Below are 12,616 nucleotides of genomic sequence, written 5' to 3' on the forward strand. Positions count from 1 at the left end.
TAAATGATGGGTTAAATCTGTGAGCTTCAAGCAGCATGGATGGCAACTGCAGAAAGTGATCCCAAAACACTGGTAAAAGTCAAAGGCATCCCCAAATAGTTGCAATGAAGAATGTGGCCCTGATGAGTTTTGCTAATGATTTTGCAAGGGATCATCTAATCTGTTGCTGGCTGATTTTATTCAGAGGGAGAGCTCATGAACCAGACACATTTGACTATGTTCTGAATGCAGACACACCAGAATTACCTTTTATTTTTAAATGGTGTATCTTTCACTGGGATATGAAGGATATGGTTCCCAAAGCACATTCTTGAATGTATCTGCGATGATGATTAGCTAGCCTTTACCATCTTGCATGACTGCCTCACTGGATCAGTTACTTGGCCTCGAGGAAGGTTATCTGTTTGATAGTTGCTCTGTGCCATTAAGGTAGCTGGAGCAGTGATCAGCATTAAGATCAGCCAGAGCTCTTGATCCCAACCCCTGGCTGTGTACTGATGCCAGTTCAGAACAGGATCAGCCTCAGTTGTCATGTTCTCCAAACCTTTTTCCACTGAGCTCTATGAATTCTGTGGCCAGCTTGGTGACCCTCACGGCCAAGGAAGTGCTTGAGTAATGGGCAGTATACCAGTAACCTGTAGAACCAAAACCCTGCCTGAGTGACAATATACCACTGTCAGCCATTAACCTTTGCTACGCAAATGGTCCTGTCCTTTATGTTCACACTTTTCAAATCAACCCAAAAACTCCATCATTGAATTATAAACATATTTTTTTAAGTCAAGTAAAAATCCCATGCACCTTGAATTGTAGACACCACAAATATTAAATCAGATGACTCAAATGCTTGGAAATACCACACAGTTTAACATGGAAAACTGGAAAGTTACTTGAAAAAGGAGAAAATTAAACTGGTTGTGGATTGACAGGGCAAGCCTGGATCTAATTCGTAGGCTAAATGATCCATTTCTGTTGCATGTCGTGATTCACAGATAATATCTATTTCAGCCTGCTTATTGGGGTGAAGGAAAAGCAATCTTTTCCATGATGGATCACTCAATGGAACAAATGCTCTGCTACAAAAATATGCTCGTGAAAGACTCAGTCAATGTAAGGGTCACTCATTGGACTTCACTCTGTTGGATGGATTGCTGGGATGAAGGTGCTGCCTTGCGGGGAAAGGTTGAGAAGGTTTGGCCCATACCCATTAGAGTTTAGAAAATGAGGGGGTTTTATCATGAAGCTTAAGATTCTGAGGGGGTTTGACAGGTTTGTTGCTGAGAGAGAGGATGTTTCTCCACTGGAACAAGGGGGTATGGTTCAAAAATAAGGTTGCTCATTTAGGACAGAGGAGAGGATAAATTTCTTCCCCCAGAGGGTCATAAATCGGGAACTCTCCATTCTAGAGAGCCGTAGATTCTGATCCATTGGCAAGACAGTGAAAATCCAGACCAGATCAATCAAGATATTCCTCAACGGCAGAGCAAGCTCAAGAGAACAAATGGTCCTGTCCCTAATGTTCACACTTTTTAAATCAACCCAAAAATTCCATCATTGTATTATAAATATATATTTTTTTAAATAAAGTAAATCCCATGCACCTTGAGTTGTAGATACCACAAATATTAAATCAGACGACTCAATGCTTGGAACTACCACACAGTTTGGCATGGAGCAGAAAGCTGAGCTTGGAATAAGACTGGCCAGCAGGTGGAGACATAGCTGTACAGTAGAAGCCTCAGCCAGGGTTATTCATTATACTGAGAAGCACATTTCAAAGGCATTCTCCTGTCGTGAACTCATCTTTCATGTCAGCCCCCATGGATTTTAATTTAGCAGGAAGGCTTGGCCGGGAAAGTGTCAAATTAATTTTTCAGTTACACTTCTGTGTGGTTGGTTGCTGAACGACTGGAGAGGTCGTTGAGGGTTTTTTTTGTTGCTTCTGAGTGAAAGCAGCAAAAATTTAGGTCAAAGGCACGGGATACTCCAGCAATACCAGGACAGCATTCATCTACTTCATCCTCTCTGGAATTCCTCGCCACCGTGCCGTGCCTCACAGCTGTGGGTGGCTGATGTGGGTGACAGATGTCGCTGGAATTAATAGCAATGTACATGCAACATATTTTGCCTCATTTATCATCCTGACTGCATCCAATTAAAGGGCGCTTCCTTCGAGAATAAGAACTGTAACTGTTTTCTTGTTTGAAGAAAGTAAAAAAAAGAGAAGGAGCTACAGTTTGTTCATCACTGGGCCTAATTATACACACCCATATAATCAACACTTTGGATTTTAAATGAATACAAAAATAATTGCATTTCATTAAGTAGGTAACCTGATTAAAAGAAAAGGGATGCAAATCTTCGCTGAGTATCTAAACTAATCCCACTAAACTCCAGGATATCAATCTGATGCCACAACCTGCATTATTCAACCATAACAATTTGCATTCCACAAATACCATTCCCATGGTGACAGCAGCATGGGCCCATCAATAGTGTATTTGATCATCTGTGTATGTACTTACTATTATGAACCACAGGACCATTGTTAACTTGTTGCTTATCTAACTCTCTATGAAAGAATTTAATCAACATAGCCTTGCTGGAAGTCTGTTCTGTGTCCCTTCCAAAGCCAATGGCTCTAACTCTCTATGAAAGAATTTAATCAACATAGCCTTGCTGGAAGTCTGTTCTGTGTCCCTTCCAAAGCCAATGGCTCTAACTCTCTATGAAAGAATTTAATCAACATAGCCTTGCTGGAAGTCTGTTCTGTGTCCCTTCCAAAGCCAATGGCCAACAGGAGTAAATTTCACTGGGAGCTTCTTAATTATGTACTGGGGAGATGATGGGGGAGGTGTGGGTGGGTGGTGCGGGGAGGTTGTGATGTTGGTGACAGTGGTCTGCCAAAATATTTTGCAGAAATTTTTTTGAAGTGTGGTGAAACAGATATGTCAACTGTGCACATGTTCATTGCCAACATCTGTACAACTGATAGACCAACTCAAGAAGCCAAGGGACTGCCAGTGGCATTTGTCCTTCTTGAAGCCTGACATTTTATGATGGTAAGGTGCTGTATCAATACAGGTCGTTGCAATGACTCCAGGAGAGAGCAGATATTGCTCCAGTGAACAAGTGTCACAAACAACATGTCAAAGATTGCGTTCAATTTCCTGAATCTTTTGCAACTACACCTATCACCTGGAGCGTCTTCCATCACACAACTGGCTTCAGCCTTTGTAAATGTGATGGTAAATCCTTCTGCTTCTGTTGATGCCTTTTGGCCTTGTCAGTGCCCAGTTTAGAGATGCTTGATCAGTTTGCTCTACCTCATGGGGTGGTGGTGCCATACCATACAATGGAGGACATATTCACAGCAGAGACATAAGCTTGTGCTCCCTAAGCAGTGTACCATGGTCAGGTATGCCAAAGTTATCACTGACATAACTGACAGCTAGCTCAATGAAGATGAGATTTCCTTTGAGGGTTTTCTTGCCAGTCTGCCAGACTGCCTTAGTTTCTCCTGATAGGTCACCTTCCCTCTTCTTATTGAATTTTGTAACATTTGTTTAAAACTAGACGTTTCAAGGAACATACAGTGTAAGATGAAAGTTCTATGAAATAATATGAGGGAATGGTGGCAAATTTCCTTCCTTCTAAAGAACATTAACAAATCTTTTAGGATTTTCCATGTCCGGATATCCGGTGTTGGCCCAAATATTAATACCATTATTGAATTCAAACTGTTGTAAGTCATGGCCTTTGAAGCATGATATCAGTACCATCCTGAGGACACAATCCTGTCTTAAAACAACCATCTGAATGATCTTGAACCCATGGGCACATAAGTAAGTGATCTCAAGAGATTTGAAGTGTTCACTACTTGGACTGATTCTCTACTGACCATGTTAGTTTTGCTTCATCGCCTCTGAAGAAGAAAGGTGGTTCTTATCCAAATGAAAACATCAGGTACCTAAGGCATGCAATCCTAATGTTGACAGCAACATTCCCAGATCTCAATCAAAAAGGACATCCTGTTGGGTCTAATGATCTTTCTCTGTCTCCCATTCATAAGTGGGATATAGTTATCGCTCAAGATCAACAATTAATTCCCATTGCTAAGAAGGTGGTAGTGGGCTACCTTCTTGAACACTGTTGATATTTCTCCTAGTTTGTTGCCAGGCAGCAAGCTCCTGGATGTGGACATAGCAACAAAGGAGGAATGATGACGTATTTTAGTAAATTGGGCTTTTGGATGACTTAGAGAGGAGCCTGCTGCCCTTGTACTTCCAGATGCTAGGATTTGCAAATTTGGAAGGCCTGCTGGAGAAGATTTGATAAGTTACAGCGGTGAAGCTTTCAGATGCTACGTACACCAGACACGTGGCACCTGTGGCGGAGAGAATGAATACTTAGGCTGGTGGATGGGGTACCAGTTTAGTAGGCTGGTGTTAAGTTCCTTCTGTCCCAAGTGGGATATTTTCCTTCCCATTTCTTTTGAAGATGTTGTAACAACCATGGGAAATCTGGAGATCAGTTAGTTGTTGCAGGATACCTAGCCATCAGCCAGTCCCTATTGCTACAGCATTGATGACCCCTTGAATCAATGATCCTCCAGTAGGGTATTCAGCAATGGTAATGGCACCAAGTACCTATTTTGTTGGAGGTATGCACTACCTGGTATGTACGGCACCAAGAGTTACTTGCCACATCAGCCCAGGTCTGAAGGCTAATCAGGTCTTGCTGTATTTGAACATGGACTGCTTTAACTGGGGAGTTGTGACAGCAACAGAATGCAGTAATGAACAACTCTACTTCTGATCTTATCATGGAGGAGTCACTAATGGCAGTTGCAGTACAGTTGCGGCGGCACGGTAGCGTAGCGGTTAGCACGACGCTATTACAGCACCAGTGATCAGGGTTCGATTCCCGATGCTGTCTGTAAGGAGTTTGTACGTTCTCCCATGTCTGCGTGGGTTTCCTCCGGGTGCTCCAGTTTCCTCCCACATTACAAAGACGTACGGGTAGGTTAATTTGGGTTTAAAATGGGCGGCGCGGACTCATTGGGCTGGAAGGACCTGTTACTATGCTGTAAATAAAATTTAATTTAAATTTAAAGTTGGGTCTAGGACATTCAGCTGTGGGCTGCTAAGTGGCCTACCACACACCACAAAAGTGCCAGGTTAGACTCTCTTTTCCAAAAAAAAGAGAATCTAACCACCTACCCTTGACATTCCGTGGCATTACCATCGCTGAGTCCCCCACCAGCATCCTCTTGACACCATTGACCATAAATGCAACTGTACCATCCACATCAATACTGTGGCTACAAGAGCAGGTCAGAGTCCTAGTTCCCTGCAGGAAGTGACTCACCTCTTGACACTCTATAGCCTTTCTGCCATGAACGAAGTAGAAGTCAGGAGAGTGATGGACACTCCACTTGTCCAGATGAATGCAGTGCTAACAGCTCTCAAGAACTCAACACCATCCAGGACAAAGCAGCTCAGGACAGGCACCACATCCACCACCCGAAACGTTCATTCCTCTGGCACCAGTGACAGTGACTGCATTGTGTACCATCTTTAAAATACACTGTAGTTGCTCGACCAGGCTACTCCAATAGCACCTCCCAAACGCATGATCCCTACCACCAAGAAAGACAAGATAGCAGGCACATTGTCACACCACCACCTGGCAGTTATCCTTGATGACACATGTTATCCTGATTTGGAAACATGTTGCCAGTCCTTCATTGTCAATGGGCCTCAGTCCTGGAATGCCCTCCCAACTGCACTGTGGGAATGTCTTCACCAGAAGGACTGTAGCAGTTCAGGACAACAGATCACCACCATCTTCTCAAGGGTAATTAGGGATAGACAGGAAATGTTAGCCTTGCCATTGACAGCCAGATCCCCAAAATAAGGACATAATAATAAGGACACTTCCCTGAGGAACCCAGGCAGCAGCATTCCTTATACCCAAAATATTCTTCAATTCTTAATGGTCAATAATCCTCTGAGCTTCAAATGTAGAGTTTGAATATTCGGTGTTGAATACTTTTTGGCAGATCATTGAGTCTCTTCCTTACAGTTATCTGGGTCTTATTGAATGATGCTTGAAATTCTTAGACTTGGCAGCCTCTGTTGCTTACTGTGATGGGTAGAGCTGGTTTCTATCAGACCAGTCACCTTGCTATTGTCTCTACAGATGATGATGTAAGTCTATGCTTACATCACATGAAATACAAGAAAAATCAAAGCTCTGTGATGTTCAAAGTAGTTTTGGGTAAGTTATGGATAACAGAACCTACAACTGGTAATAAGACTTCAGACAACTTGTTTTTTTAGCTAGCTTTGAGAGTTTATAAATACCAGCTGTCCAATAATCTTTGACTGACACCAAAGGAATGCTAAATATGAGATTATGCACAAGATTCTGAAGCCCAATAGGTTTCCTTTGAAGAGCACTTAGAAAGTAAATGATGGTGTTTGCATTTAATCTGTAGACTGCGTTGATTGCTTTATGGGATTGTTTCTGGCCCCCTGATGCCCTTGTCTAAGGAAGCAGGTTTCCTGCTGTTAGTTGTTATCCGGCAATCCTTGCTGAAGGTGCAGGGTCCTAGACAATATTAAGCCTGATCTATGGGCAAGTACAGGATCAGTTTGACACTGACAAGGAACCCAGGCTATCAACATAGCCAGACATGTGTACTGAGTACACTTGAACACAGTTTTCCCTGTGGCAATGATGGTTCTGGTTGTGTTATAGCAACTAATCAACTTCTGTAAGAAATCTTGGAGGCAAGGTTTGGGTTGAGAGATGACCTTGTTGATTATTCTTCCATGTGGTAATAGGTTTGTACGACTATGGAGAGGGGCAAGGAGGACACTTCTGATGAATTTATATAATATTACAGGGGTATAAATTTGCACCCTTAATGCACCCCTGGAGCCACTCTACAGTAATGAAGGTTGAATGGAAACACTGCATAAAACAATGAATCCAGAAGGGTGTTGAGTACCAATGGGCCAAGCACAAACATTACACTGGCTGATAGTTATTCTGGCTACCTTCTTTCAGCTTGTGGTCATTAAGTCTGCACCATAATAAACAACACCAACTGGAATGTGTCTCACTGGATAGATCTTGCGTGAAGTTTGGGTTTATCCAGAAGTTTGAAGTATGATTTGGAGGGAGGATTTATGACTTTGGCCTTGTGCAGCTCCAGTTATTATTGAGATAGACAGTAAGACACACATCATCCTAGTGTTGTGTGGGACTTGGGCCAGAATACCCTTGTCACCTTTGTTAATCAGCATAGCTTTACACTGTCTCCAGTCCAGCGGAGGTTGGGATCTGACTATAGCTTCTGTTTGTGTCATAGCACGGAAACAGGCCCTTCTGCCCAAATAGTCCATGCTGACCAAGATTCTCATCTAAGCCTTGTCCCATTTGCCAGTGTTTGGCTCATAAAGCTTTTCTATCCATGTAAGATAAGATATCTTTATCAGTCACATGTACATTGAAACACATAGTGAAATGCATCTTTTGTGTAGAGTATTCTGGGGACAGCCTGCAAGTGTCACCACGCTTCTGGTGCCAACGTAGCATGCCCACAACTTCCTAACCCGTACGTCTTTGGAATGTGGGAGGAAACCGGAGCACCCGGAGGAAACCCACGCGGACACGGGGAGAACGTACAAACTCCTCACAGACAGTGGCCAGAATTGAACCCGGGGTGCTGGCGCTGTAATAGCGTCACAGTAACCGTTACACTACTGTGCCTGCCAACAGGTAATATTGGGTGCAGTATGTACCAACCCAAGTACCTTTTAAGTGTTGTTAATGTACCTGCCTCAACCACTTATAATAATATGAGTCAATGCTGGATCAATGATACTTCATTCCAAGCATACAGAGGGCCTCTCTACATTTCCATTAATTCCCAGCAAAGCTGGAGTGGTCAGTAATGAGAGGAACATGCAGTGTAAGAGAATGGGTGGGCAAAGTGAAGACCCCTTTCCCAAATCTCTCATTTCTAAATTCCTTATTTAAAAAATGCATTTAGGATAAGCCATCAAACTCCAAATGTATTCATATATGCTGTTTCTTTTAGGAGTGGTCTCAATGAGAAGCCCTGTAAGGCGTAACACTGTAATTGCCAACTAACCTTGTTGGCAAAAGGAACACTCAAATAAAATAATGGAGCATAAAACAGTTGTTACATTTGATGGAACAGTGCTTTATGTTCTTCTGGTTTGCTGCAGGCAGTGATAATTATCTAGCATTTCAATGGAACTCACTGATGATTTGTTTTTATATGAAGGAGAGGTTTGAATTATTCTTGTTTTGGCAGAAAAGGTTAAGGTGAGATTTAAATAGTGTGCAAAACAATGAAGGATTTCAATAGAGTAACTAAGGAGGAACTGTTTCAACTGGAAGGAGAATGGTAATAAAAGCATACAGATTCATGGTAATTGCTTAATGGTCGAGAAGAGAGATAAGGCGAATATTTTTTATGGAGTGAGTTGCTTTGATCTGGGAATGCACTTCCTGAAAGGGCAGTGGAAGCAGATGTGATGGTGGCTTTCAATAGATAATTGAATAAATCGTTGAAAAGGAAAAAAAAATTACATGCCCAGTGTTAAAAGGGAAATGGAGTGAGATTCTTCAGACAACTATCTTATAAAGAGCCAATGCAGGGTTGAACATCCTCTCTTGCTGGTTAGAGTTTTACCATGTCCTGAACTAAAGGGAAGTTTGAAAATAGACGGCTAGTTCGGCATCAGCCACAACCCCTCCATCCCAGCCATGCTCCCCACACTGAATCAGGATATTTAAACAGATGATCAGACAGATGAGACCTGGAGGCCCGTCTTCATCCTGGGCTCTTCTATTCATTCTTCTGCCATTGTAGAACCACAGGATATGTACGATGTTCGGCTCATTTCGGCCTTATGCAACATGTTGCTTTGCGGGATATACCAAAATACTTTGTGCAATTTGCACCAGGCTTCATTTGAACTGTGAATCACTTCTTTTACTAGAAACCGTGTCAAGATCAAAAGATGTGGTTTAACTAACAAAATGTCATGCAAGGCTGGAAGTACTTCAATAAAAAGTGGTTTTGCACTATGGGAGGATACAGTGCTTTTACGCTTCGTTTTTCTCATATGACTCATATTTCCTTTAGACATAGAGAGAAGCTATTTGGTTCATCAAATCAGTTTCATTCTCCTTGTAACATGTTCTCTCTCACACGCCCATTAACTCTGCCCTGTGTTCACACTGAAGGCTTACATTTGGAGGACAAATTGGTCCGTATGTGGGTTGAGCAGGGAGTGGAAAGGGTTTGAATGGGAGTGGATGGGAACAGAACAATGAAGAACTGTTCCTCGGTCGGGTAAACATAAGGACATAAATTAGAGGGCCAGGAATAATCCATTTGACCTCTTATACCTGCTCCAGCCTTCAATAAGATCATCAATATACATCTTTAACTTGCAGTTGCTTTACTTTTGATGTACATTTACATGCACAAATTCTACATGGATATTAAATGGAAAATATTTAAAATGACTTTAAAATGACACATAATACTTCTCAGCATGGCTAAAGCTAGGAGAATTTTGATTAGCACAGTACTGAAAGCCAACAATGCTCCGTTATTTTAACCTCTTCGTCTAATTTCCCGGAGAATTGATTTTACTTTAAAGTGTCCTTTGTTTCCCCGATGAATGGATTGCTGGGTACAAGTCACAATGTGGAAATGAGACATGAAGGGCAAATAAATTCCAGGTCAAATCCATATTTTACATTGGCTAATTTCAGCCAGGGTAGCTGTACAAGTTGGTGTGGTTGGAATCATCACTGGGTTAGGGAGGGAGATAGGAAATTAAGCTGGGATTCTGCAATTGGTCCATGGCCAGTAACCCAGCTGGACAATGGGATGGGATGCAGGGAGACACAAGAGACTGCAGATGCTGGAATCTGGAGCACAGTGTGTTAAGCAGCATCTGTGGAGGCAAAGGGATGGTGAGCACACTGCGTGAGTGCAGGATCATGTCTGGGTGTCAGTGCCAGTCCTGATATATGTAACAGGCACTTGACCAGATGTGTTAGGGACATGACCAAGGTACAAGCTTTGAAACCACACCCCTGCAACAAAATTAACAACAACCTGTCTTTCTGTAGTAACCCTATCATCATAAAAATTGTCCCAAGGTGCTTTACGAAACATCTTATGAAGCACCTAGACAAGTACTTGAATTGCACAGAAGGTTATGGACTTATTGCGGGTAATTGGGATTACTGTAGATGGGTGCAACAGTTGTCATGGACATTGTGGGCTGAAGGGCCTGTTTCCGTGCCGTAAGACCATGACTCTACAACCCTTTGAAATACCAACAAAGAAAATTTGACACCGAGCCGCCTATTAGGACCATGAGGTAGGTGTTACGGAGGACCTTGAAGGAGAACAGAGGTGGTGTTTAAAGGGGGGCAATTCCACAGAGTAGTATCTTAGCATCTGAAAGGACAGGGAGCAAAAGGTGTTTTAATTTTGGGAAGGAACAAGAGGCCAGAATTAAAGGAGCACCAACATCTTGTACAGCTAGCATGATTGCAGATGTAGGGAGGGCTGGACCAATGATGGTTCAGAAAACAATGCTGAATACTTTTAAACCAAGACTTTGCCCAATGGGGGCCAATGTACGTCAACTAAGATGTTGGTGAAGGGATGATGGGTGGCAGTATATGTGTATCCTCTAGCAGAACAAGGAAGCTGGCCACAAGTACGTTGTACAATGTCCTGGGTGGGGCTTTAGCAACAGGATGAGCTGAGGGAAGGGTGAGATGGGAACAGAGCATGCGTAGAAAGGCCAAAGGTTATCACAGCGTCAAAGTTGCAAAGATTTTGGTTCAGTTTCAATTATCAGGATGGAGTCAATAGCTGGGGAATAATGCCTATAACTGAAGTGAAAGACAATGGTTTTGGATGTTCCCTGTTCAGCTGGAGGAAATCTCTGCAGATCCAGTGCTGTCTGTCAGAGGCGCAGTCTGACAACAAATCCTGGCACTATTAGGAGTGAAGAATTAAGAGGAGGGGGAAAGATGATCACTTTTCAAAGTACTGAACTCTGATGGCTGCCTGACCTTACTGTTGCTGCGAAGCACAGCAGGTTCTAAGTCAGCTTTACTTTGGAGTTCTACTTTAGGCCTTTGACGTTACGTCAAATGATTCCCAACATGATAACAAGGCCCTTTATATCTGATTGAAAAATTTCTAGGCATTTAGAAATATACAGACTCGCTACTTTAGGGATTACAGTAATGGATTTTTCCAAATGAATGGATGTTATGAATTGGACAGTAAGATAAGTAGGGAGGTCAGTGGAATAGTTGGGCTAAGCAGTTTCAGACACTGATGTGTAATTAAACCACACCTCTTTGATAGTGACAGGCAGCATACAAACTTCACAGTGGAGTCTAGATAGCACTAACCAAGCCTTGAGCTAATTAACTAATCGGTTGCAGTTTCAGGGGTGGCTAACGACAATTGACACTGAAAGTCACCTCCCAAAGGGGAGGCAGCTTTTGGCTTCGGCATCCATTGCAATGGAGAAGCAAAGGCGACTTGGTGATCGGCACAGGAGAGACGGGGCACAGTGCTCTACCAATGCAGCACCGTAACAGGAAAGAGCAGGTGGACAAACTGGGAGGTAAATGCTGAAGTCAAGCAGCAAGAAACTGCATGCATTTCTGCAACGAGTACAATAGCTTCCCATGTCATCAAGGTTAGTGAATGCACCTCCCTTATCCATACCACTACCAAACTGTTGCAAAGTGAATTGATCATGATTGCTGCCTGTTCACTGGGTATTAATCAGCTAATCCCTATGCCTACTATAGGTGAAGAGTCTACAGCACCCCCACTTTTATGGCGGATGGAGTCTGTCATAATATATATGTGATTGTGTGCACTGTGCATTAAACTGGATGCAGATTGGTACCCTTAACACCCTAAAAACATGCATCATGCAGCAAGTTGTATGGCCTCTTTTTTCCCTTTGGAGGGCTATTTGCCAGCAGTGTTGGTATTGCAGGATTCCAGCACTGGCAGATTCATCTATCGTTGTAAGAAAGTCATGGTGACAGGATTGCAATATAAAGGAAGTTTTTAAAAAAATGAATCGGCAGAGGTCCTGAGAGTAAAAATAGTAAAGAGATCCAGAAATGTTGCAAAACAGGTCTCAACCAATCAACAAAAGTGAAAATGGTTTGCAATTTACACTCTAATTAATTCTCAGAACAAACCTTTGACAGTCTACATTTTGTCTGGTAAAATGCTTAAACATGTTTACTCTGTGATCTAGGTTACAGGCTGCTTGCCAAAAGATTCAAAACTAGAAGAGCTCATGATATTGAAATGGATTGAATAATGAAATTGAATCAATTTTGAAACAAGTGAACTCATTCCTAGTTTCACCAGGCCAGTAACTGGCTTCACATTCCTTGGAATTCTGCTTACTCATGAAATTCCAACTTAAAGTTTGGGACGGCTTACTTATAATGGGTGAAAATTACATACTACATTGCAAAAGCCTTTAATTTCTTTTTG

General features: G+C 42.4%; 1 protein-coding gene across 3 annotated transcripts in view; it reads right to left on the reverse strand.

Moving 5' to 3' along the window:
- The window catches only part of znrf3 (zinc and ring finger 3), a 218,390-nt gene that overhangs the window by 21,677 nt on the left and 184,097 nt on the right, over nt 1-12,616 (reverse strand). The gene's annotated exons all lie outside the window — the stretch shown is intronic.

Source organism: Pristis pectinata, chromosome 17 (genome assembly GCF_009764475.1).
Source record: "Pristis pectinata isolate sPriPec2 chromosome 17, sPriPec2.1.pri, whole genome shotgun sequence".
Taxonomy (NCBI): Eukaryota; Metazoa; Chordata; class Chondrichthyes; order Rhinopristiformes; family Pristidae; genus Pristis; species Pristis pectinata.